The following is a 24,453-nucleotide window of genomic DNA, read 5'->3' on the forward strand; positions in this document are numbered from 1 at the left end:
ATTGATTGATTTATTCTTCAACAAATAAGTACTCATTTCCTAGATACAAACTAGACATAATTCTTGGTGTTAGTGATATACGTAGTGGTCAACAAAGTACTCACTGGATCTGTGCTTGTGGAGTTTATAACGTAGTTAGGGAAGACATTTAAAAAGCAAATTCGGTGCGATGAGTGTTAAGACAGAAGGCAGTAAACTACTGTGCATGGGGTGGAAGTGAGGAGGTGTCAGAGCAGGTTTCCTGAGAAAGTGACATTTAGACCAATACTTGTAGTAGGTGTTTGACAGGCAGAGGTAGAGAACAGAAAGTAGAGTGACCAACTTAATCTCTGTTACCCAGGAGAACTCCTTCAGTCCCAGGCAAATGGATGGGATCATTGGTCCCTGAACTGAAACCCTGCTCGGAAGGTCATGCATGAAGGCCAGGGATGCTATTACGGAAAATGAAAGAGTGGATAAAAGTGAACGCTTGTAGAGGGGAAGACTACGAAGAGATGAGTCTGAAAAGTTAGGGGCCTGAACATGCCCATACTGTTGGGCTTTATCTTAAGAGTAATGTATAAAGGGTTTAAGTAGGGGACTAACGTCATTAAGTTTAATATATTTTAAGGCTGCTCTCTGCAATTGAAGAATAGACTGGAAGGGACTAAGTGTGGATTTGGAGATAATAAATAATGATTCACAGATTTAGAAGTTTTGAGGAAGCTATTTTGAGAGGCGTGGATGGTTTTGGTAATTGAGGTATTAAAATAGAGGTGAGAAAACCGGAAACAAATGATTTTTTAAAATTGTTTTCCTCCAAGAACATTAATTTCTTTAAAATGGAGAAAGTAAACATTTTTACTCCCATCTTTTTCTGTCTGTTAACCAGATAGAAGTTTTACTAGCAGAAGAAATAATCCCGACAGTAGGGATTTGTTTTATTATTTTTTAAGTGATGGCTCAACCTTTTTCAGATACAAAGAACAGCAGCATAGAATGTAGGAGTCGTGGCTGTGAAGTCACACAGGTGATTCTTTTCCTGAGCACAGGAAAAACTATGAATAGTTGTGTCACTTCAGAGTAATCCCATTGAAAGTCTCTGTGGTTGTTCCAGAGGTGCTTCCATTGTTCACATCATTGTTTAGAACTCTCCTCTCTGCGTCACTCCAGGAGACTGCAGCTTCTTCTGCACCAGAGGCAAGCCCCGCGCTCCTGGCCTCTGCCTCTCTCCGCCAGTCCTGCGTGCTGTCTGCATCCACATCTGCTGTACCGTGCTTCCTTCCCCTTCGATTTAAAAATTAAAATAGGGTTCATCTAGGATAAAATTAACCCTTAAAAAGGTTTTTTAAGTTTTTGTTTGTGTTTCTTTTTGAACTATATTCATGAGATTGTGCAACCATCCCCACTAATTCCGGAATATTTGCATTACCCCAAAGAGACATCTTGCACCCAGTAGCGTCACTCATTTTACCCCAAACTGCGCCCCCTTGCACTAGGCAACCACTAATCAGTCTATTTTCTGTCTCTCTAAATTTGTCGAATTGGATTCTGTAAGTGGATTCATATAATACGCAGTCTTTTATGACTGGTTTCTTTCACTTAGCACAGTGTTTTCAAGGTTCATCCATATTGTAGCATGTATGAGAACTTTATTCCTTTTTATGGCCAAATAATATTCCATTGTGTGTATATACCAGATTTTATTTGTCTGTAGTGGAAATTTGGGTTGCTTTCACTTTTGACTGTTGTGAATGTGCTCTGTGAACATTTCTGTGTAAGTTTTTGTGTGAATTTCTTTTAATTTCTTTTGGGTATATACATAGGAGTGGAAGTACTGAGTCATATGATAACTCCATGTTTAACCTTTTGAGGAGGAGCTACCAGACTTTTCCAAAGCTACTGCACCGTTTTGCAATGCCACTAACACTGTATGTGGATTCCAATTTCTCCACATCCTCACTAACGCTTATTTTCTGTCTTTCTGATTATAGCTATCCTAGTGGGTGTGAAATGGTATCTCATTGTAATTTCACTTTGAATTTCCTTGATGGCTATTGATATTGAGAATTTTTTAATGTATCTATTGGTCTTTTGCATGTCTTGGGAGAAATGTATATTCAGATCCTTTGGGAAAGCATTGTATGTTCAGAATTGAGTGCTTTAGATTAGTGCTTGTCAGTACAGTAATGGACTAATAACTTGTAAAATACCATAAAGTGGAAAGGAAAGAAAAACTAGACATACAAAATACAAGCCCCAGTTGTTGTTAGTGTCAACAGCAAATTATTCTGTCAAATTGCTCTAAAAGTTTCTAGACAATTTTTTTCAATTTTTGTATTTCATTGAGTACTGGTGATAAATAGCCAGATCAGGTAATGCTCTTTGAATGTTGCCTCTGTAGATTATTAAAAGGCATTTCAAAAGTAATTCACCTTTTTCCATGTTTGAACTCAATGCAGTTGCTCGATTCTTGTATTTTCTACACTGCAGCTGTGGCTCCCAGTTCTAATTTGCTTTGAGGTAATCCCACAGAGGGCTGGTTTTGAGTCTTGATGAAAACAAGTGCTACTTTTGTACGGGTTTTACACAGCTAGTACATTTCATACAGATAAGCTAGAAGGTGCAGTTTCAGCAAAAGGTAATAAGGCAAATTGGGTTGGGGCCACTGAGGTTCCAAATTCGCCTTCAGGACTTCTCCCAGTTTTCCTCATAGTAGACGCAGTCGGTGCTGATGACATTGTGCTCGTGGAAGAGGGTTTTCTGCTCGGTTCTCAGAAGCACAGAATAGAGGGTTCCCGTAAAGCCCCTTATACACCCAATTATGTCATCTTGAAACGCCAACATAATTATCATATTTGTTTGTAAATAAATAATTCATCACTTGGCTGTAACATCCTTGTTCTGAGCAAAATTTCTTACCTTGTTCACATTTATGCAGAAATAAGCATCAGCCATGCTCAGCCCCATATGACCCTGTAGCCATGAACAGTCTGTGAATATGAACAGTTCTTTTATCTCCTGTCTTAAGATCTACGAGGTGTCGGCATACAGGCCAGTCCTGACTTTGAAATCTTCGAGTCTGGGGACATTTAGGAATATATTCTATGCTATCTTAATTATTTGTGTTTTTGGTGGTGAAAATTCTGAAGTAAAGTGGGTTATTAGAAAATGTTATTTATAGTAACCTTAAGCAAGTGAAGGTATATAGAGTATGAGTCATTTGAAGTGTGAGTTCAAACATGTGTTGGTACTTCTATGTTAAAAGCATTGTGTTAGTGCCAGATAGATACAGAGAAATATGAATGTGTGACAGTTAAGTTCGTGAATTCATCCTAGAAAAAGTGCTGCATGCCTCATTGCTGAATATCACTACAGTCACCTTCGAAGTGCTCCCCTTGGGAAGCTATGCACTGATGCCAGTGCCTAGTCCACCCTTCAAAGCAGTTCTGGAACTCTTTTCCTGGAATGGCCATCAGAGCTGTCATCATATCATCCTTGATGTCCTGAGTGTCATCAAAATATCTTCCTTTCAATATTTCCTTTATATTCGGGTAAAGAAAGAAGTCACTGGGGGCCAGATCAGGTGAGTAGGGAGGGTGTTCCAATACAGTTATTTGTTTCCTGGCTAAAAACTCCCTCACAGACAGTGCTGTGTGAGCTGGTGCATTGTCGTGATGCAAGAGCTGTGAATTGCTGGCCAAAAGTTCAGGTCGTTAACTTTTTCAGGCAGCCTTTTCAGCACTTCCAAATAGTAAACTTGTTAACTGTTTGTCCCCTTGGTACAAATTCATAATGAATAATCCCTCTGACATCAAAAAAGGTTAGCAACATTGTTGCAACAAGTTCACAAACTTAATTGTCAGACCTCTTATAAGAAGTGTTCTGTGACGGCTAGGAGTTTATCCTCTTTAGAAAGAGAAGTAAAATTAGAATCTAGGTGACTGAAGTTCAAGCAAGTATGTGTCATATTAATGGATGGGATTGTGTCACTTCGGTTCTAATCAGGTGAGTAACCACACAGTAATTTGAACCTGGAAATAATGATTGATTATAATATGAGAAAGGAGTAATGAGGGATTGGCTAGGACAGAGCAAATAGAACTCTAAAGAACATAGGAAAAGCAGAAATAAGGAGAAGCTGCTGAGATCGAGCATTCATGGAAGAGCCCACCTTCCCCCAGAGCTGAGATCCAGACCTTGTGGGAAAGAAGTGGATGTGGTGGGGGGGGCGGGGGCCATGCGGGCCATCTGCCTGGAGGTGCCAGGGCAAGCTGTTCACAGGGAGGTGTTAGCTCTGCTACAAAACCTCCCAAGAAGAGAGGGGCGGGGGAGCCCCTGTCTTCCGCATATGCTGCTGGCTTTGCCCTGGAGAAGCCTGGTGAGCGAGCGCACCAGAACCAGGAAGCAAAACTTTTCTCCTGCAGTGTCTCTCCTGCGCCCTCTACTGATGAAGTTTAACACTGTGCCGTCTGGCAAAGGGGAAAATACTTGGGGTCCCAGATCCTTTTTCAGTGTCGTCAAAAAGGATGAATTTGGATTTGAGAGACACTAAATCAGTAACTGGTATGGGAATGGTGTTAGTGCTGTAGGAGTTCTGAGAAGGAGTGGACATCACAGCAGGTTATGACAGTCAAGGAAGAAGTGGTATTTGAAAAACTTGTAAAATGAGTAGGTTTCTTTTTAATTGAAGATAACTTGTTGTTTTTCCTCATTTCAAAAACAGTACATGTTCATTTTATTAAAATTAATATTAGAATTAGAATATAGATAAGTATTTTTGTCATGTGTATATTCTAGAAAGAAGGAAAAAGCACTCAGCTTTATCACACATAAAGAGAACCAGTGTTAACCACTTGATAAAATATTGCTAGACAGTGGATATAGTAGGGAGAGAAAGCTTTTTGTGATGGTGCTTGCTGCTGCTTTTGAGTATTTGTTTACCAAAAAAATTAGCTTTGAGATATAATAATACTAAATGATACAAACTAGCATTTTGAGGAACTTTCTATAGTATTTATATGAAATTTATTTACATAACAACTTTAACAAGTTTGTCAGATAGGCAATCACTAGACATTATTTTGGAGGCCCTTTAAGTGACCATTAGGCATGGATTTTCTGTTGTACTCACACTGATGGAATGTTGTATCGTAGGATTCCATCATGCTTTTCTCTTCTTTGCTCTAAGATTTTCATATGAATGCTCCTCTTAGGAACAGGGTTCTAGCATACTTTATTAGGGAGAACAAATTGAAAATGGAATCTTGCCTTTGTTGAGGTATGGAGACTTACCTCCTCCCGGATATCGAAGACTGCAGGACTCTCATGAAGGAGAAAGACTTTATAATACTGGAGTTACACTTTAAAAATTGGACAGTATTTCTAGAGAGTGAAAACAAAATCCTTGGGTGTTAGCCCACAACTGGGTTCATGTATATGGTTCAGATATATAACGTTAGGCCCATTTTCAGAGAAATGCTCTATACTACTACTAAATTCAGACTAGTACCTGTTAACTTGACAGCCTTTTAACCAAACGGGTACAGAAGTGAATTGTTTGCTTTTCCATTTTTGACAAATTTAAGGAAAGGATCACAACTTAAGTGTAAATTTAGTTTTCTTTGACTTAGAAATAACTCCTCTTCCTCTGACTGTGTGTGAGCAATTGTGTAGAAAGGTTTAGAATAGTGCTGTCCAATATGGTGGCAACTAATACATGTGACTACTGAGCACTTGAAATATAACTAGTGCTACTAAGAAACTGAACTCTAATTAATTTAAATTTAAGGAGCCATGTATGGCTAGCGTGGCCACCCATATTGGATAGCACAGTTTACAGAATGATGTGTTCGTAGGAAAAAACGTAAAGAAGACAAATAATTTGTAGACATTAAGAACAAATTCTCATTGTGGGGTTGGCCTGTCTACATGATTGCACTACAGTTTCTCAAAATATCTTAATTTGATACTGAGATTTGTTTTTCCCCACAGCACTTACGTAATTGCTAAAATTTGACCAAGGTCCATTTCTTCTTTTAAGGTATCTTTGGAAAAATGCATATTCCCCGTGATGTCTGTTTTTATAACTTTATTTACATGCCTAGTCTCAATTCATTTTTTTAAGCATTTCTTGAGCACGTACTGTGTACTATATGCTGGCAGTACAAAGATTAATAAGGCATAATTGCTGTTACTAGCAGTTAAGTCTAGTTGGGATTAAGGGAAAAAGAAGTGGAGGTAAAGGGAAATTGAAGTGTTCACTTTTTTAAAAACCTCTGCCTGCAATTTGATACTTTTTAGCAATATTCTTTTTAAAAACTTTTCTCACTTTTTAAAATACATTTTTCTTAAAGTGAGGAGAGGTTTTTATTGTTTTGTTTTTTGTTTTGCCTCTCTGTCTGTGATGGATTATTTTATTTCATACCCTCCCATAAGTGGAATGCAGCCTAGAATTCTTCCCATTACAGCATACAGGATGATATGGCAGTCAGCCAGTCTGGGTCGTGCATAGTAGTTCTGGGAGGTGAAGCCTGCTTGCTGTTTGTGACATAGGTAGTACGTGGAGTATTCTGCCCCCACATTTTATCCATGAAAACTGTCCTTTATGTCATTTATCAAGTCACAGTCATGCTCTTTCACAAATCATTTTGGAGTGGTAGATGTGATCTCTTACTAATCTGTAAATGATCTCTTACTCATCATTCAACGGATATTTCTTGATTGCCTTTCATGTGCCAGGCTCTGTTGAACTCGGAGGAGAAGTGAGGCATGCCACCTGTGGACTGAGACAGTCAAGAGCCCACATGCCCCCTCAATCTCTTCCATTTTGGTGGTGACTTGCTAAGATAGTGGAACTTGACGATGGCAGCAGCCCAGTTCCCTAAATCTCCTTAAGGAGAATAGTTATCTTCCTCAAGCTTTGTGTCTACCACAAATAAACCTTTGTTGTGTTAAACCATTGAGACTTTGGGATATGTTTGTTACCAAACTTAGCCTAGCCTAATATGGGGTTCTTTTCAGTCATCTGCTGTTCTGACAGTGAATATACTACTATGAATATTCTTATAATTTGCACATATGCAAGAGTTTCTTGGATTGATATCTAGGAGTAAAATTGCTGAGTGGCAGAATATACAAACAGATGATCAACTTTACAAGCTAATACCAAATTGTTTCCTGAAGTAGTTTAGTAATTTACTCTAATAGTAGTAGAAGTGTATTGAGAATTCTCTTTTCTCTACATCGTTGCTAACTCTTGGTTTTGTTCAGCCTTCTTAATTTTTGCCAATATAGATTAATTACCTTAATTTACATTTCCACATTTTCTTACGAAGTTGGGCATGTTCTCATATTTATTCACTGTTACTAATCTATGAAATGCTTGTTTGTGTCATTTGCTCATTATTTATTGGGTTGTTTGTCTTTTACTTATTTCTTCATAAGAATTCTTTATAGATTCTGGATACAATTTTGTCAGTTACTTTTGTGGCAGATATCTCCTGGTTTGTAGCTTGTCTGTATATTCTTTGCTATAGAATGTCGTCATTTTTATCAATCTTTTCCTTTAGAGTGCTGTGTCATAAAGATACTCTCCTATGTAAAGATATTCTTCTATATAATCTTCTAAAACTTAAGATTTTGCCTTTTACATTACATCTTTAATTCATCTGAAATGTTTTTTTGGTACGATGTCAGGTAAGGATCTTTCTTCACCTGGATTCCCCAGAAGATAGAGCTTGATGCGGAAGACTTATGTGTCATTACATTATTAGGAAGTACATTCCCAGGGAGCAGAAGGAGTGTGAGAAAAGGGGAGTGAAGCATGGAAGGAATGGTAGCCAGTATGGAAGTGTAACTGCTTGCTCAATCCCATTGTATTCTCCACCAGGAAGTTACAGAAAGTCAGTCACAGGATCATCCAACACATGATGAGAAAAAGGATCTATCTGATGAGATGGGATCTAGGTGTTCCCATCACCATTGGTCCGAGTTAACTCCCCTGCACTACCAGGCTGTATGCGTGGGTCCCACAGTATTTCATGGCAATGTACAGCTCATGCATAAAGTGAGGTTTTGTCATATTGTGCCTGCATGAAAAAGTTGGCCACAGCCAATATAGAGCTGGTTGCTGGAGGAGCAGCTTGAACATGAGACAGATGAGGCTGAGAAGATCAGAAAAGATGCATAATTGGTGCGGTATCTGTGACAGGATCCAATTTTTTAAATATATTTTCATGTTACCGTGAGTCTCCACATTATTATTCTTCAAGAGTGTCTTGGCTCTTCCTAGGCCTTTGCTCCTTTATATAGATTTTAGAATTAGCTGTCCAGTTTTTCACAAAACACCTTTGGGATTTTGATTAGGATCAACCTTGAATCTGTTTGTTTGAGGAAATTTGGCATCTGTACAATTTTGAGTCTTTAAATTCATGGACATCAGTATATTCACTTATTTATGTCTTCTTCATGTCTTTCAATACATTTTTCCCTTTTATAAAGGTTCTAGGTCCATGGTTCTCAAACTGCCAGGGTATCCTGGGGTGCCCCTCAGCTCAGAGGCACCACAGGGTATTTTACGTTTTACAGGGAAACCGTGCTTGACATCGTTTGGATGTCATCGTTTGGATACAGTGTGGACTTCTAGCTCTAGGAAGTTTTACAGTTTATTAGCTTGTGATACATTTGATGTCTGTCTTTGTGAAGCAGTTGACTGTGATGAAAGTATGAAAATCAATGTGGAACAGGAAATGAGGCTGGGCAGGGTATGAGGTTTCAGAGCTTATGCACTCTCTTTTTTTTATTATTAAATTTATTGAGGTGATAATTGTTAGTAAATTTACGTAGATTTCAGGTGTACAATTCTGTATTACATCATCTATAAATCTCATTGTGTGTTCACCACCTAGAGTCAGTTCTCCTTCCATCACCATATATTTGATCCCCTTTACCCTCATCACCCACCGCCCACCCCCTTACCCTCTGGTAACCACTAAACTAATGTCTGTGTCTATGAGTTTTTCTTTCTCATTTGTTTGTCTTGTTCTTTTGTTGTTTTTGGTTTATATACCACATATCAGTGAAATCATAGGGTTCTCTGCTTTTTCTGTCTGACTTATTTCGCTTAGCATTATAATCTCAAGATCCATCCATGTTGTCACAAATGTTCCTATATCATCTTTCCTTACCGCCGAATAGTATTCCATTGTGTATATGTACCACAACTTCTTTATCCATTCATCTATCGAAGGACATTTTAGTTGTTTCCATGCCTTGGCCACCGTAAACAAAGCTGCAATGAACATTGGAGTACACGTGTCTCTATAGAGAAGTGTTCTCAGATTTTTTGGGTAGATACCCAGGAGAGCGATTGCTGGGTTGTATGGTAATTCTATTCGTAATTTCTTGAGGAACCTCCACACTGCCTTCCATAGCGGCCGCACCAATCTGCATTCCCACCAACAGTGTATGAGGGTTCCTTTTTCTCCACAGCCTCTCCAACACTTGTTACTATTTGTCTTGTTGATGAAAGCCATTCTGACTGGGGTGAGGTGATATCTCATTGAGGTTTTCATTTGCATTTCTCTGATGATTAGCGATGTTGAGCATTTTTTCATATGTCTATTTGCCATTTGTATATCCTCTTTGGAGAAATGTCTCTTCAGGTCCTCTGTCCATTTTTCAATAGGGTTGTTTGTTTTTTTGTTGTTGAGGTTCATGTGTTCCTTGTATATTTTGGATATTAGCCCCTTATCAGAGGCACTGTTTGCAAAAATCTCCCATTCAGTTGGTTGCCTCATTATTTTGTCAATGGTTTCTTTTGCTGTGCAGAAGCTTTTAAGTTTCATATAATCCTATTCGTTTATTTTAGTTTTTACTTCCATTGCCTTTGGAGTCAAATTCCTAAAATGCTCTTTGGACCCAAAGTCCATAAGTTTAGTACCTATGTTTTCTTCGATGCAGTTTATTGTGTCAAGTCTTATGCTTAAGTCTTTGATCCATTTTGAATTAATTTTGGTACATGGTGACAGATAGCAGTCCAGTTTCATTCTTTTGCACGTAGCTATCCAATTCTGCCAGCACCATTTATTGAAGAGGCTGTCTTTCCTCCATGTATGTTTTTAGCTTCTTTGTCAAAAATTATCTGTCCATATTTATGTGGTTTTATTTCTGGGTTCTCAATTCTATTCCATTGGTCTATGTGTCTGTTTTTCCGCCAATACCAAGCTGTTTTGATTATTGTAGCCCTGTAGTACAAACTAAACTCAGGGAGTGTGATACCTCCAGTATTGTTCTTTTTTTTTTAATATTGCTTTGGCTATTCGGGGTCTTTTGTGGTTCCAAACAAATCTGATGATTTTTTGTTCCATTTCTTTAAAAAATGCCATTGGGATTTTGATGGGGATTGCATTAAATCTGTATATGGCTTTGGGTAATATGGCCATTTTAACTATGTTGATTCTTCCAATCCATGAGCACGGAATGTCTTTCTATTTCTTTGTGTCTTCTTCAATTTCTTTCAAAAATGTCTTATAGTTTTCAGCATATAAATCCTTCACATCCTTGGTTAAGTTTATTCCTAGGTATTTTATTCTTTTTGCTGCAATTGCAAAAGGAATTGTTTTTTCTATTTCTTTTTCTGAGATTTCATTGTTGGTATATAGGAAAGCAATGGACTTTTGTACGTTGATTTTGTAGCCAGCAACTTTACTGTATTCGTTGATTGTTTCTAATAGCTTTTTGGTGGAGTCTTTAGGGTTTTCTATATATAGCATCATGTCATCTGCAAAGAGTGACAATTTAACTTCTTCATTCCCAATTTGGATGCCTTTTATTTCTTTCTCTTGCCTGATTGCTCTGGCAAGGACTTCCAACACTATGTTGAAAAGCAGAGGTGATAGGGGACAACCTTGTCATGTTCCTGAACGTAGAGCAAAGGGCTTCAGCTTTTCACCATTAATTATGAGATTAGCTGAGGGCTTGTCGTATATGGCCTTTATTATGTTGAGGTATTTTTCTTCTATACCAATTTTAGTAAGTGTTTTAATCATAAATGGATGTTGTATCTTATCAAATGCTTTTTCTGCATCAATTGATAGAATCATATGATTTTTGTTTTTTATTTTGTTTATGTGATGTATCACATTGATGGATTTGCGAATGTTGAACCATCCTTGTGCCCCGGGGATGAACCCCACTTGGTCGTGATGAATAATCTTTTTAATGCATTGTTGTATTCGATTTGCTAGAATTTTGTTTAGGATTTTAGCATCTGTATTCATCAGAGATATTGGTCTGTAGTTTTCTTTTTTTGTGTTGTCCTTACCAGGTTTTGGTATCAGGGTAATTTTGGCCTCATAAAATGAGTTAGGGAGTACTGACTCTTCTGCAATTTTTTGGAAGAGTTTGAGCAGGATTGGTATTAGATCCTCTTTGAAGGTTTGGTAGAATTCACTAGTGAAGCCATCTGGTCCAGGACTTTTGATTTTGGGAAGGTTTTTGATGACTGAGTGAATTTCGTTACTGGTGATTGGCCTGTTTAGATTTTCCAGTTCTTCATGATTCAGCCTTGGAAGGCTATATGTTTCTAAGAACTTGTCCATTTCTTGTAAGTTATTGAATTTGGTGGCATATAGTCCTTCATAGTATTCTTGGATAATCCTTTGTATTTCTGTGGTGTCCGTGATAACTTCCCCTTTTTCATTTCTGATTTTGTTAGTGTCTTCTCTCTTTTTATCTTAGTGAGTCTAGCCAAGGGTTTGTCAATTTTGTTAATCTTTTCAAAGAACCAGCTTTGTCACATTAATTTTTTCTATTGTCTTTTTGTTCTCTATTTCATTTAGTTCTGCTCTGATTTTTGTTATCTCCTTTCTTCTGCTGAACTTGGGTTTCGCTTGTTCTTCTTTTTCTAGTTCTTTAAGGTGTAACGTGAGGCTATTTATTTGGGATTTTTCTTGTTTCTTGAGATAGGTCTGTAATGATATAAATTTCCCTCTTAAAACTGCTTCCGCGGCATCCCAAAAATTTTGGTAGGATGTATTTTCATTGTCATTTGTTTCTATGTATCTTTTGATCTCTCCTCAAATTTCTTCTTTGACCCAGTCGTTCTTTAAAAGTATGTTGTTTAATCTCCATGTATTTGTGTTTTTTCCTGCTTTCTTTTTGCAGTTGATATCCAATTTCAAAGCCTTGTGATCAGAGAATATGTTTGGTATGATTTCAAGCTTCTTAAATTTGCTGAGGCTGGTTTTATGTCCCAATATATGGTCTATCCTTGAGAATGTTCCATGTACATTAGAATAGAATGTATAGTCTGATGTTTTAGGATGAAGTGCTCTATATGTGTCAGTTATGCCCATTTCATCTAATGTGTCGTTTAGGGCTGCGATTTCATTATTTATTTTCTGTTTGGATGATCTATCCATAGCTGTCAATGATGTATTTCAGTCCCCTAGTATAATTGTGCTTTGGTCAATTTCTCCCTTTATTTCTGTTAGTAGTTGCTTGGTATATTTCGGTGCTCCCTGATTGGGGGCATAAATATTGATGACTGTTATGTCTTCTTGTTGTATAGTCCCCTTTACCATTATGAAATGTCCATCTTTGTCTCTTGTTATCTTTTTCACCCTGAAGTCTGTTTCATCGGAAATCATTATGGCCACACCTGATTTTCTCTGGGTACCATTTGCTTGGAGTGTCAATTTCCACCCTTTCACTTTGAGTCTATGCTTGTCCTTGTAGCTGAGATGTGTCTCTTGTAGACAGCATATGGTTGGGTTTAGTTTTTTGATCCAATCTGCTACTCTGTGTCTCTTTATTGGTGAGTTCAGTCCATTTACATTTAGGGTGATTATTGATACGTGAGGATTTCCTGTCATTCTATCTTTAGTTTTCTGGTAAGGCTGTGTCTCCATTGTTTCTTTGCCTTTTTGTTGATGTCTATTATTTCTGTGTGGTGCTATTCTATGATGTTTCCCTCTGTTTCTTCTTTTATTACAGTATATATTTGAGTTTTGGATTTTTTTTGAGTGGTTACCCTTAAGTTTATGTAAAAGAAAGTTTGATATTTAGAGTATTCCAGTTTCTTCAGCACGCTTACTTTCTCTCCTCCCATATTCCAGTTCAGGTCTTTACTCTCCCCCTTTTTATGTTTTGGTTGCCACAAGTTGTCCCTGTTGATGGTGGTCTAATAGCCTCCTTTAGTATTTCTTGTAGTGCAGGTCGTGTATTAGAAAATTCCTTTGGCTTCTGGATGTCTGGAAAGGTCTTTATTCCTCCTTCATATCTAAAGGAGATCTTTGCTGGATATATTATTCTTGGCTCATAATTTCTCTCTTTCAATAGTTTGGATATTTGGTTCCACTCCTTCCTGGCTTGTAGAGTTTCTGCTGAGAAATCTGATGATAATCTAATGGGCTTTCCTTTGTAGGTTACTGTCTTCTTTTCCCTGGCTGCCTTGAGGATTCTTTCTTTGTCATTGATTTTAGACAGCTTCAATACAATGTGCCTTGGTGAAGGCCTGTTGGGGTTGAGGTAATTAGGTGTTCTATTTGCTTCTTGGATTCGAGGATCCAGTTCTTTCCACAAGTTTGGGAAGTTCTCATCGACGATTTGTTTGAATATATTCTCTGTTCCCTTCTCTCTTTCTTCTCTTTTTGGTATGCCCATTATTCTTATATTGCTCTTTCTGATGGAGTCAGAAAGTTCTTGTAGAGTTCTTTCATTTCTTTTAAGTCTCAAGTCTCTTTCTTCTTCCATCTGTGTAAATTCCAGGTTCCTATCTTCGATGTCACTGATTCTTCCCTCCATCTGGTCAACTCTACTACCTAAGATGGATATTTTATTGTTAATTTCTTCTATTGAGTTCTTAATCTCCAGAAATTCTATTTGGTTCTTTTTCAAAATTTCAATCTCTTTTGTAAAAAGCTCATGGTGTTCTTTGATTGTGTTTCTGAGTTCATTAAACTGCCTTTCTGTGTTTTCTTGCATCATGTTCAGTTTTTTTCAGAATTGCAATCTTGAATTCTCTGTCATTTAAATCACATATTTCCATATCTCTAAGTTCCTTTTCTGGAGACTTTTCACTTTCTTTCTGAGCTATCTTGTTGCCTTGGTTATTCATGGCAATCACTGATTTACTATTTCTCTTCCTAGACATCTACAGGAGTGGCTTCTGCAACAGGTTAATAGGTATGCGAAGAGCTTTTGGAGTTCCAAACCTCTTTCTGCACCAGATTCAGAGCCCGTTTGTTTCAGCAGTTCTGTTTACTCCTGCAGGGATCCGCCCAGATAGGTGGGGCCAGGGGCGGGGTGAGTTGTGAGAGGTGGCCCAGAGCAATGGCGGAGACCACCACCACAGCCAGTCCTGCTTCCACAGCTCCCTCCCCTTTGCCGGAACTAGTTGAGCTGCGAATCTGTGTCTGCGGTCCACAGTTCTCAGAGCAGCAAATATTCTGTCCTTTGATCTGACACTGCTACTTTATCGCTTTAGCACCGGTCAGGTGGGGGCAGGGCGAACTCTGGGAGGGTAGGGAGGGGCGGCTAGTCTCCTTGCCGAAGGCTTCCGTTCTCCGCTCGGCAGTGAGGGCTTAAACCACCGATTTCAGCCTTCTTCCCTCAGTCTTTTCACCGAGGTGTCTGCCATGAGCATTGGTTTCAGCCGTGTTATATGCTTCCCCCCAGCCCTGTGGGCCGTAAGCGGAGCCCTAGCAGTCCGAGTCCTTCCCTCTCCCGCAGCTGCGGTAGTTCCGGGATGCAATGAGCACGGAGCACTGAGCTAGGTCTGCGTCCTGCGCCCGCGTGGCTCCGTCTCCGCACTTCTGCTCTCCCTCCTCCCCCGCTCGCAGGATTCACCCACCTGGAGGTGAATTCAGTAGTGGGCCTCTTCGTCTTGCCTGTCTGCTGTGCAGGGAGTCCTTTGTGGAGTTATTGTTGTCCGATTCGTTGTAAATTCCAGGGGAGCGCCACAGAGGCTCACCTCACGTCGCCATTTTTTCCGAATTCACACTATCTTTATGTTATGAGGAATATGCATTATTAGAAAATGTGCACCCAACAGGTGAATATTTTCCATTTGTAAGTGATTAAGAAAGAAATCAAAGTATTTTTTTGTCCATTTATGTATATTGCTTTTTCAAATAGTTACTAAGTTTTTAGGACATGAATACTAATGAAGTTGTTTGGACCTAACTACTAAATAAATGAAACTGTTAGGAATATCCGTTGGCCTGGAGCACTGTGAGATAATTACTGAGCTAGAAAGGGAAGTAAGTATGGGAACTTCTGTCCTAGGAACTTTATATTGTTTATGATATAAATGGTATTTTCCCTTTCCCATTTCATTTTGTGTTTATCCTAATAATTTATCATAGTTTTGTTTGTATTTTGTAGGCCGTCCTATCATTTGTAATTAATAACACTTGTTTCTTCTAATAGAGGAAAATAATGGAGATAAAAGTGATAATAAATTCAGAAAAAATTTTCAAACACCTTTCACATCCTGCAGTCTCCCATCTGCACTCATTGTGAGAGTAGTAATTCAGGTATTCCATTTTATAGGGGATTGAATCAAGGGACTAAAAAGATGAGTGATTTTGGCTTTAGTATATAACTTGATTAATTGTTTAATTGTTTAGTTGATTAGTAGTTTCTTTGCCTAAACTGGCTAACATTGTTTATTTATTTACAAAACACATTTTGAGTTCTATAACATATATAACACTGCTAGATGCTGTTGGGGAATAAAAAGAGATATAAAATTAGTACCTTCTCACAAAGTAGAGGAAATTGGATATATATCATAGTAGATAATAGAGACAGTGTCATAATCTGATTCATGAGTATTTGCGAAATACATAATACATAGAATAATGTAGAACGTCCTATTGTGGATGTTGTAATCCCTGAAAATGTAAGAACAGAAGAAAATACAAATTTTCAATCACTGCCAATTTACATGTAGTACTGTTCACAGATATTTTGGTTTTCGTTTAGTTTAATTGTGAAACTAAAGATTCATGTTTTGTCTTCAAAGTGAAGAATGAAAGGATATTTTTATGGGCAACGGATTGTTAGATTAGGTCTCTGTCATACGTTATTTATTACAAGCAATAGTATTCATTCTTCTTTTGCTGCGGATTTTATGTAATTTACTAAGTTCCAAAATCAAATATACAAAGCAAGATACGGTATTAGTGTTTATGCATTCTCTGTTTCTTGATTAATTTTGCTGAGGCCCATCTTTTAACTTTATTAGTCTTCCCTATTGAGTAATAATCTTTTCTGTCCAGCAATTTCTGCTTATCTCTTAATTATTTGCAGATTTCTTCCTACTTTCTTTGGGTTTATTTTGCTGTTTTTGTTTTGCTTCTTAGGTTAGATGCTTTACCCATTAATTTTTAGTTTGTTTGGTTTTTTTAGGTAAAAATTTAGAATTGTAAATGTCCATACATTCTTTAATCACATCCTATAAGTTTTTTGTGGTGAAATATGCATAACATAAAATTTACCATTTTAACCATTTTTAGGTGTGCAATTCATTGGCATTAAGTACATTCACAGTGTTAAGCAAGCATTACCATTACCCATTTCTAAAACTTTTTCATCATCCGAAACAGAAGCTCTGCACCCATTCAACAATAACTCCCTGTTTCACCTCCACCCCCAGGCCATGGCCACTTCTTTCTGAATTTGACCGCTCTAGGTACCTCACATAAGTGAAATTATACAATATTGGTCTTTGTGTCTGGCTTATTTTACTTAATGTTTTCAAAGTGCATCCTTGTTAGAGCACGTATCAAATTTCACCCCTTTTAAAAATTGAATAGTACTCTACAGTATGTATATACTGTATATACTGCTTTTTGTTTATCCGGTCCTGCAAGTTTTTGATACATAGTTTTTTCATTCTCATTTAATTCTAAGTATTTTCTAGATTCTATTATATCTTTTCTTAACCACACGTTTTTGTTTTTAGAGGTCTTATAAAATTTCCAAACTTACTGAGTTTTTCCTAGTTGTCTTTTTGTTACTGATTTTCAACGTCATTGATCTTGGTTAAGAGTATAGAGTGATTCCAGTCTTTTGAAAATTTCTTTGTTTCAGAATGTTTTTATTTTAGCCTTATTTTTGAAAGATAGTTTTGTTGAGTCTGCAATTTATGTTGGCCGCTTTTTCTCTCAATACACTGAGGATATTCCCATGTCTCCGTGCTGTCATTGTTGGTATTAGAGGTAAGCTGAAGGTCCAACTGCCATATCTGTAAAGTTTGCCCTTTTTTCTCTTTTGGCTGATTTTTTTAATCTTTGATGTTCTTGATTTCACTGTGATACATCTTCACTTTGATGTGCATAGATTACTTTTTATCCTGCTTCGTTAAGTTTCTTAAACTTGTGGATTTGTGTCTTTCCCCAGTTGTAGAAATTTCTCAGCTATTCATTTATTTGGTGAGCCATTCTATTATCTCCTTCTGGAACTCCAAATAGATATAGCTTAGACCATCCAATCTACTCATTTTACCTCTCTTTTCATATTTTCTCTTTGTCTCTCTCTGCTGCGTTGTAGTTAGTTTCTTCAGATACATCTCCCACTTCACTAATTCTCTCTTCTACCGAGTCTGCATTACATTTTACTTCAAATATTGGGTTTTAATTTTCAGGGTTTTTTTCTTATTGAAAGTTCTGCATGGTTGTTTTTCATATTTGCTTTTTTTCCTGCCCCCCCTTTTTTTCCAAGCTTCTTATACATATTCTGTGTCAGATCATTGCACATCTATTTCACCAGTCTGTTTTGGCTAGTTCTCAATCATGGTGCCTTGTTTATTTTCTGAATTTTCAATACGAGATGTTCCTTTTGCTCGGAATTTTATCTTTGGGTATTATTTGAGACCTATGTTGAAGTTGTTTTCTCACAGGCAGGCTTTGTATTTTATTCTGCCATTCACCCGGGAGTGCTACCACATTCAGTTAAACCTGTTTGGGACTTTTTGGGACTCAGAGGTGGAATGAATTCAGACCATAAATGTGCATTTTGTTGTTAGAATTTCTCAGAGATTTCTCCTCTCACACCCCATCCCTTGGTATCACTGGGCTTAAAATACTTAAGGTTTTCCTGATCCCTTCTGCCGACAGGGATTTATTCCTCATTTATTGTTATATAGATTATAGCCTTTTGGGTCCTAGACTTATGTGGAAGGGATTCCTATTAGATTTTTCAACTTAATCAGACTGGATTTTTTCATCTGTCCCTTGTGACACCTATCAAAGTATCAATGGAAGTTTATGGTCTCCAGAGCTTAGTCAAAAATCCCTCAAGAATAACTGGATTAGTAAATCACTTACTCTCTTATTCCTGGTTTCACTTTGCTTTGGAGGTGCTATGGAAACATTCCTTTTATCTTAACTAGCTTACCCATGCATTGTTAAAGATTTGGTATGTTATCCAGGCCTTTATTTATTTGAGTCGGAATCAGAGTTTCTTTTCATTTTTCTTAATTCTTTACTAGTGCCCCAATTTTTGTTTTCTACATCTCTTCCCTGCTTTTCATTTTTCCTTTCTGTTTTTGCTACTAATAGTCCTAATGTGGGCATTGCCACTAAATAAAATAAAAACATTCCTTTCCTTCTAATTTGTGAATTTTTCCATTCATAGTGTGCATTGTCTACTTAAGGTGGTTTGGGATATTTTTATTGGTGCTTTTGCACTCAAAGGCATTTGAAGCTTTTTTGAAGGGGGAGAGGGATAAAAGGCCAGTTGTGTTGGGGCTCTTATAGCTTATTGAGAAATTGTTAGACATTTTATCAAATAGTGTTACATCATTACATTCATAAGCCGTTGAACATTAAGGTCCATTTGTTATTTATATAAAATATAAGTACAAATATAAAGCAAAACTGTGCATTTAAATCATTGTGTTTTTTAATAGTATATGGTTTTGTACTTAGAGCACCATAGTTGGTCTGAGTAGATTATAATAAATTTAGTAATTTCTACTTGTTGGACTGACTGGTTCCAAACACCACTCCTGTTTTCTTCTCTGTTGTATATTTAGCTTCCCCTGGTCTCCTTCAGTAGACAATTGAGGAATTGTTTGTCGTTGAGTCCTGTCACAATTAAACAATGGGCCTGTTAGAAGAGTACAGTGTGTTTTGGGCACGCTTTTTGTTTCGCCTACTTGTTTTTCAGTGAAAAGTAGAAAAAGTAACAAGTGTTTGAACAGATTTGGATAGAGGCAGTACTTATCATTTGCACTGTTTAATATAACGTTTTTTGAGTAATGTTGGAGCAAAACATAGGTAAATGAGTATTTTATCATGAATTGTTTTTATATTCTTTGTTGTTTCTAGCCAAAATATAAAATGTAAGGAACCTTATCACATCCTCATTTGACACTTTTTAGGCAATGTCAGGAACTGATTCTTTTTGACAATGTCAGTAGAAGCAGTACACAAAAAGTTACACTACTTTATAGAAAAGGATTGAAGACTAAGGCCATGAATTGTTTGTTAGGAGAAAACTATAAATCTTTCCAAAGGTATTTTTATTAATATAAGGTAGTCGATATGTTGTCTAGTGAAATGTTCTTTGATAAGAGAACTAATAAATTCAGGAAGAATAATATTTCATATGGGCCCAGAGTGTGTACCATAAATAAGTAAACATTACTGTTTAATACATGGAAGGATCTATCCACATTAAACATTATAGGAGGTAATAAAATAGTATAGTATAGTACTAGTAGTAGTAGTAGCAAGCAGCACAATGCCTGCCTTTAAATTGCTTGAAGTCTTGGGTAGGAAAGACACCTAAAATTTTAATGACGCACCCTTATAATTCCGAACGCCAAAGAATGAATGGTCCGGTATAATAACATAATTAAGAAAAAAGCATGTGATTAAGAGTTGTTAGTAAACTTGAATTCTGGTCTTAGTTTTGTTAGGAATTATATTTGTATGACTTTAGGCAAATCACTTACTTTTTGGAGAGTCATTTCCTTTACATATAAAATAAGGAAGATGGACCAGATAAATTCTAATCCTTTCCAACTTTAGTACTCTCTGAATTTATTTTCCTGTATAACTTGCATTCGGAGGACATGAGGCGTCATTTTAAGCAGGGACAGATAGACAAGAATGACCTTACATAGGGAATAATTGTTACTGAGCATTGAGAGATTTGGTTGGATAAAGAAAAGAATAGAGAAAATTTGAGAATGGAGAAATACATTCAAAGATAACGTATGCTAGGAAAGTTTTTGGTATAATTGGGGAACGTGTTAGGCTTTATCTGGTGCATTCATATGAGATCAGGTTGATTCAGTAGTAAATAGTCCTAAATGCCAGAGTTTAGTCCTCAGTCTTTTGTTTATGAGTAGCTGTGCATTTAACCAATTCTAACTTCTTTCTCTAAATGAAAACTGAATGCATAGAAGCTCTTTAAGGAAGCCAGGTAGAGCTTCTAAGCTCTTCTGGTCAGTAGGTAAAGAAGACAGAGACTAGTTAGAGAAGCCCTGAAATGAAGAGATCAAGTCCTCAGCTAAGTTGGTGATAGTCATCCGTGTTGTACGGAAGGTCGTGCTTACGTTTATTAAGATCTAATCACTTAAGAGGCATATCACTTAGAATTGTTGCTATTATGTTTGTCATCTTAGTAATTTCATTAGGTACATGTGTGACTCGGGTTAGTATTAAATTTGGGTTTTGTTTTCAGCACGTGTTGCCCACAGAGTACATCATGTTAGTTGGGATTTCCTTGAGACACAGCTAATTTGACTTGATAATGTACAGTCACCGAGAAGAGTTCTGAAACAGACAGTGTATTCATTCCTCTTTAGTTCTATTGGACTGAATTTCTGCAGAAAATAAAAAGTTACTGCACAGTATATGAAAATAGAGCAGTAAAGAATTTGTTTTGGATAACCAAAGTATATAAGGAAGAGTTTTGTTCTGAAAGTTGCTGTTTAATGTCATTTGCTTAGACTTTGATGGTATTTTCATATAAATAGCAATTAGTTTCTCTGCCGAACCCACAGAAGCTTACTGATTTTTCTTACAAAAAACAATATAATAAATACCGTTGCACATGTTGAAGATTTGATTAGATTTTTGTGCCTTAGCTTGGATATCTAGCCATACCTTATTCCATCTTTAAAATGTGTTCTATAGCATATAGGGTGAAGTAAATATGGGCCTTTTGCCATCGCAATAAAACATCACAAAGAATTATGGGTATGAGGGTGAGGTATAGAGCTGGGATACGCTTTCTAGCAGTAATTCTCAAAGTGTGGTCTATGGTACCCTTGGGGTCCATGAGGTCAAAACCTATTTTCATAGTAATACTAAGGTATATCAGTGATTGTCTTGCAGAAAGCCATTTATATGATTGAACTAAATTTAATGCCTTTTTCATGGAATACCATTTTTATTTGAAAGAACAACTGGCCTACGATTCTGGTTGTTCATACTTGGGTATTTGGCAGTCATTTTCTTGAAAATGAATGAAGTGACAGGATTGTTGCAATTGTTAAAATTTAAGCTTACAAATGAAAATTAGAATTTTAGAAAGCCTCTATCTACTTTTTTGAGTTTGACAGTTTCCCAATACTTAGACTTTTCTGATGAGATCAGTAGTGAATGAATGTGATTTTATTTTTATTGTATAATAAGATGTGAAAGGTGGAATGTCTTCATAATTCACTGAACCAATGTTTTCCAAATAATCAATTTCTCATAAAAGATCGCAAGAGAAATCAATGGGTTTAATGTAACTATGTGCAAAAAATCTATTAGTGTGGTTTCAGATTCCATAATAACTTTTAGGAAGGTTGAGTTTGGGATAATATCAGAGGAATATCCACAATTATCTGAAAGCTATTAAAATACTTTCTTCTTCAGCTATGTATCTATGTAGACCAGATTTTCTTCATATACTTCAACCAAAACATAGTACCATAGATTGAATACAGAAACAGATATGAAAATCCGGCTGTCTGCTACTAAGCCAGACAAGTGAAAGATTTGCAGAAATGTAAAATAGTGCTACTCTTCTCAAATTTATTGTTTTGTTATTTTTTGTGTTATTTATATTAACATGTAATGGGTTTATTTTTTAATGAAATAACTTGTTTAATTTCTTGTAGTAAATATAGACAGATGTGATGTAATTCATATAAACAATTATTTGGGATCCTCAAAAACTCATATTTTTAAGAGTGTAAAGGAGTCTTGAGGCCAAAATGTTATGAGAACTGCTACTTTGAAGTCTTTTAATATGCGTGTGTTGAGCTCAGATACTGGTAAAGGGCATGCATGACCTAACTTTAATGACTGTGTGTTGGTCTTTTCCACTCTTAGATTATGAACTATTAGAAAAGAACTAGGTCTTCTTTTATTTTCTTCAAATTCTACCATAGAATAGCAATAGCAGCAACATTCAATCTTTATTAACTCATTTAATCTTTATTTTATGCAGTAAATATAATTAATTTTTAAACTGAGATATAATTCACTTAGCTGAAATTTACCATTTTAAAGTGTGCTATTCAGTGAGTGGTTTTAATATGTTCACAAGGTTGCGCAACCAGTACTGATGCCTAATTCCAGAACATTTTCATTCCCCCAAAAGAAACTACACCCATTAGCGATCACATCCCATTCCTCTCACCCCCTAGCAATCACTAATCTACTTTCTCTATGGACTATGGATGTTTCATATAAATGGAATCATAGAATATGTGGTCCTTTTTTGTGTCTGGCTTTTTTCACTTAGTTTTCAAGATTCATTCATGTTGTAGTATGTATCAGTACTTAACTCTTTTTTATGGCTGAATAACGTTCCGTTATACGGATATACCATGCTTTGTCTATCTGTTCACGAAGTAATGGGTATTTTGGTTGTTTCCGTCTTTTGGATATTAAGAGTAATGCTGGGCCAGCCCGATGGCTCAGGCGGTTAGAGCTCCATGCTCCTAACTCCGAAGGCTGCCGGTTCGATTCCCACATGGGCCAGTGGGCTCTCAACCACAAAGTTGCTGGTTCAACTCCAGTCCCGCTGCTATGAACATTTGTATACAAGTTTTTGTGTGGACATGTGTTTCAGTTCTCTTAAGTGTATACTGGGAGTAGAATTGCTAGCTCATATCGTAGGTAGGTAGATTTGCAGAGAAGTTGCAAAGATATATTTCCTGTATGGCTGTCACCCATCTTCCCTTGATGTTGACATTACATAAACCATAAAATATATGTCAAAACAAAGAAGCCAACATTGGTACATTACTATTAACTAAACTAAGTTCTAGATTGTATTTGGATTTCACCAGGTTTTCCACTATGTCCTTTTTCTGTTCTAGGATACCACATTGTCACGTCTCCTTAGACGCCTCTGTTCTGTGACATCTTCTCAGTCTTTGTTTTTCATGTCCTTGACATTTTTGAGGAATACTGGTCAGGAACTTTGTAGAACTCAGTTTGGGTTTGTCTGATGGTTTTCCATGATTAGACTGGGTTATGGGTCTGGGGTAAGGTACCACTTAAATGAAATACGCTTCTCACATTAGATCAGGAGTCAGTGATTCCAACATGACGTGTCACTGGGTGGTGTTAACCTCGACCACTTGATCAGTGCAATTTGTGACGAAATAAGGGCTTCTATGGAAAGTAACCTCCCAGGGTGATCTGAGCATAAATTCCTAACTGGACAGGTCATGCAGGTAAATTTTTAGTGAAAGGTTTATCTTTGCCTGAAGCAAGGCCTGTCCATTGTTTCTGTGCATCAAGGTTAACACACCTTTGAAAATAAACTGTAACCACCACCAAAAGAGCACAGACTCTTTATCCTGTAATCCCATCCCCAGGTTGCTTCTTTCCACCTTCATGTGATCTTCCTTATGTTCCTTGCTTAATCTCAAATGCATAAAAGAAACTGCAAACTTATTCTCTGAAGCATTTATCTCAGTCTGTTGAGATCTTGCTTCCAGGTGTATTCTCTTTTTGGCTCAAATTTTTGTAAAAATTCTCTACAGGTTTGGACATTTCTTATGTTGACACAGTGTTTGTCAGATTTTTCCACTGCGAAGTTATTTTTCCCTTTCCATATTCTTTGGAAATGAGTCACTAAGTCCAGCCTACACTCAAGTGTGGAGGGAAATTAAGCTTTAACTCCTAGATGGGGGTGTATCTACATATATTATTTGGAATACATTTGTAAGGAAGATTTGTCCTCCCCCCATTTTATTTAGTCATTTATTTGTATCAATATAAATTATATATTTGTTTTATACTTTGGTTTGTAATCTAATACTGCTTTATTAAATTTTTTGCTCAAATCATTCCAGCCTTGGTTTTTTGGAACTCTCTCCTGTGTCCCTTGACATGACCTTATCCTTTTTAAGTACTTCCTTACCTTCTGATGCTGTAAGATGCTCTGGGTCCTGTCCCAGGCCCAGAACCATCCATTTCTCCAAGGAACCCCACCTGAGGC

The 24,453-nt window shown here is 36.9% G+C and overlaps 1 protein-coding gene across 1 annotated transcript in view; it reads left to right on the forward strand.

Moving 5' to 3' along the window:
• The window catches only part of PAK2 (p21 (RAC1) activated kinase 2), an 82,559-nt gene that overhangs the window by 12,860 nt on the left and 45,246 nt on the right, over positions 1-24,453 (forward strand). The window lies entirely within an intron of this gene.

This window comes from Rhinolophus hipposideros, assembly GCF_964194185.1.
Source record: "Rhinolophus hipposideros genome assembly, chromosome: 2".
Taxonomy (NCBI): Eukaryota; Metazoa; Chordata; class Mammalia; order Chiroptera; family Rhinolophidae; genus Rhinolophus; species Rhinolophus hipposideros.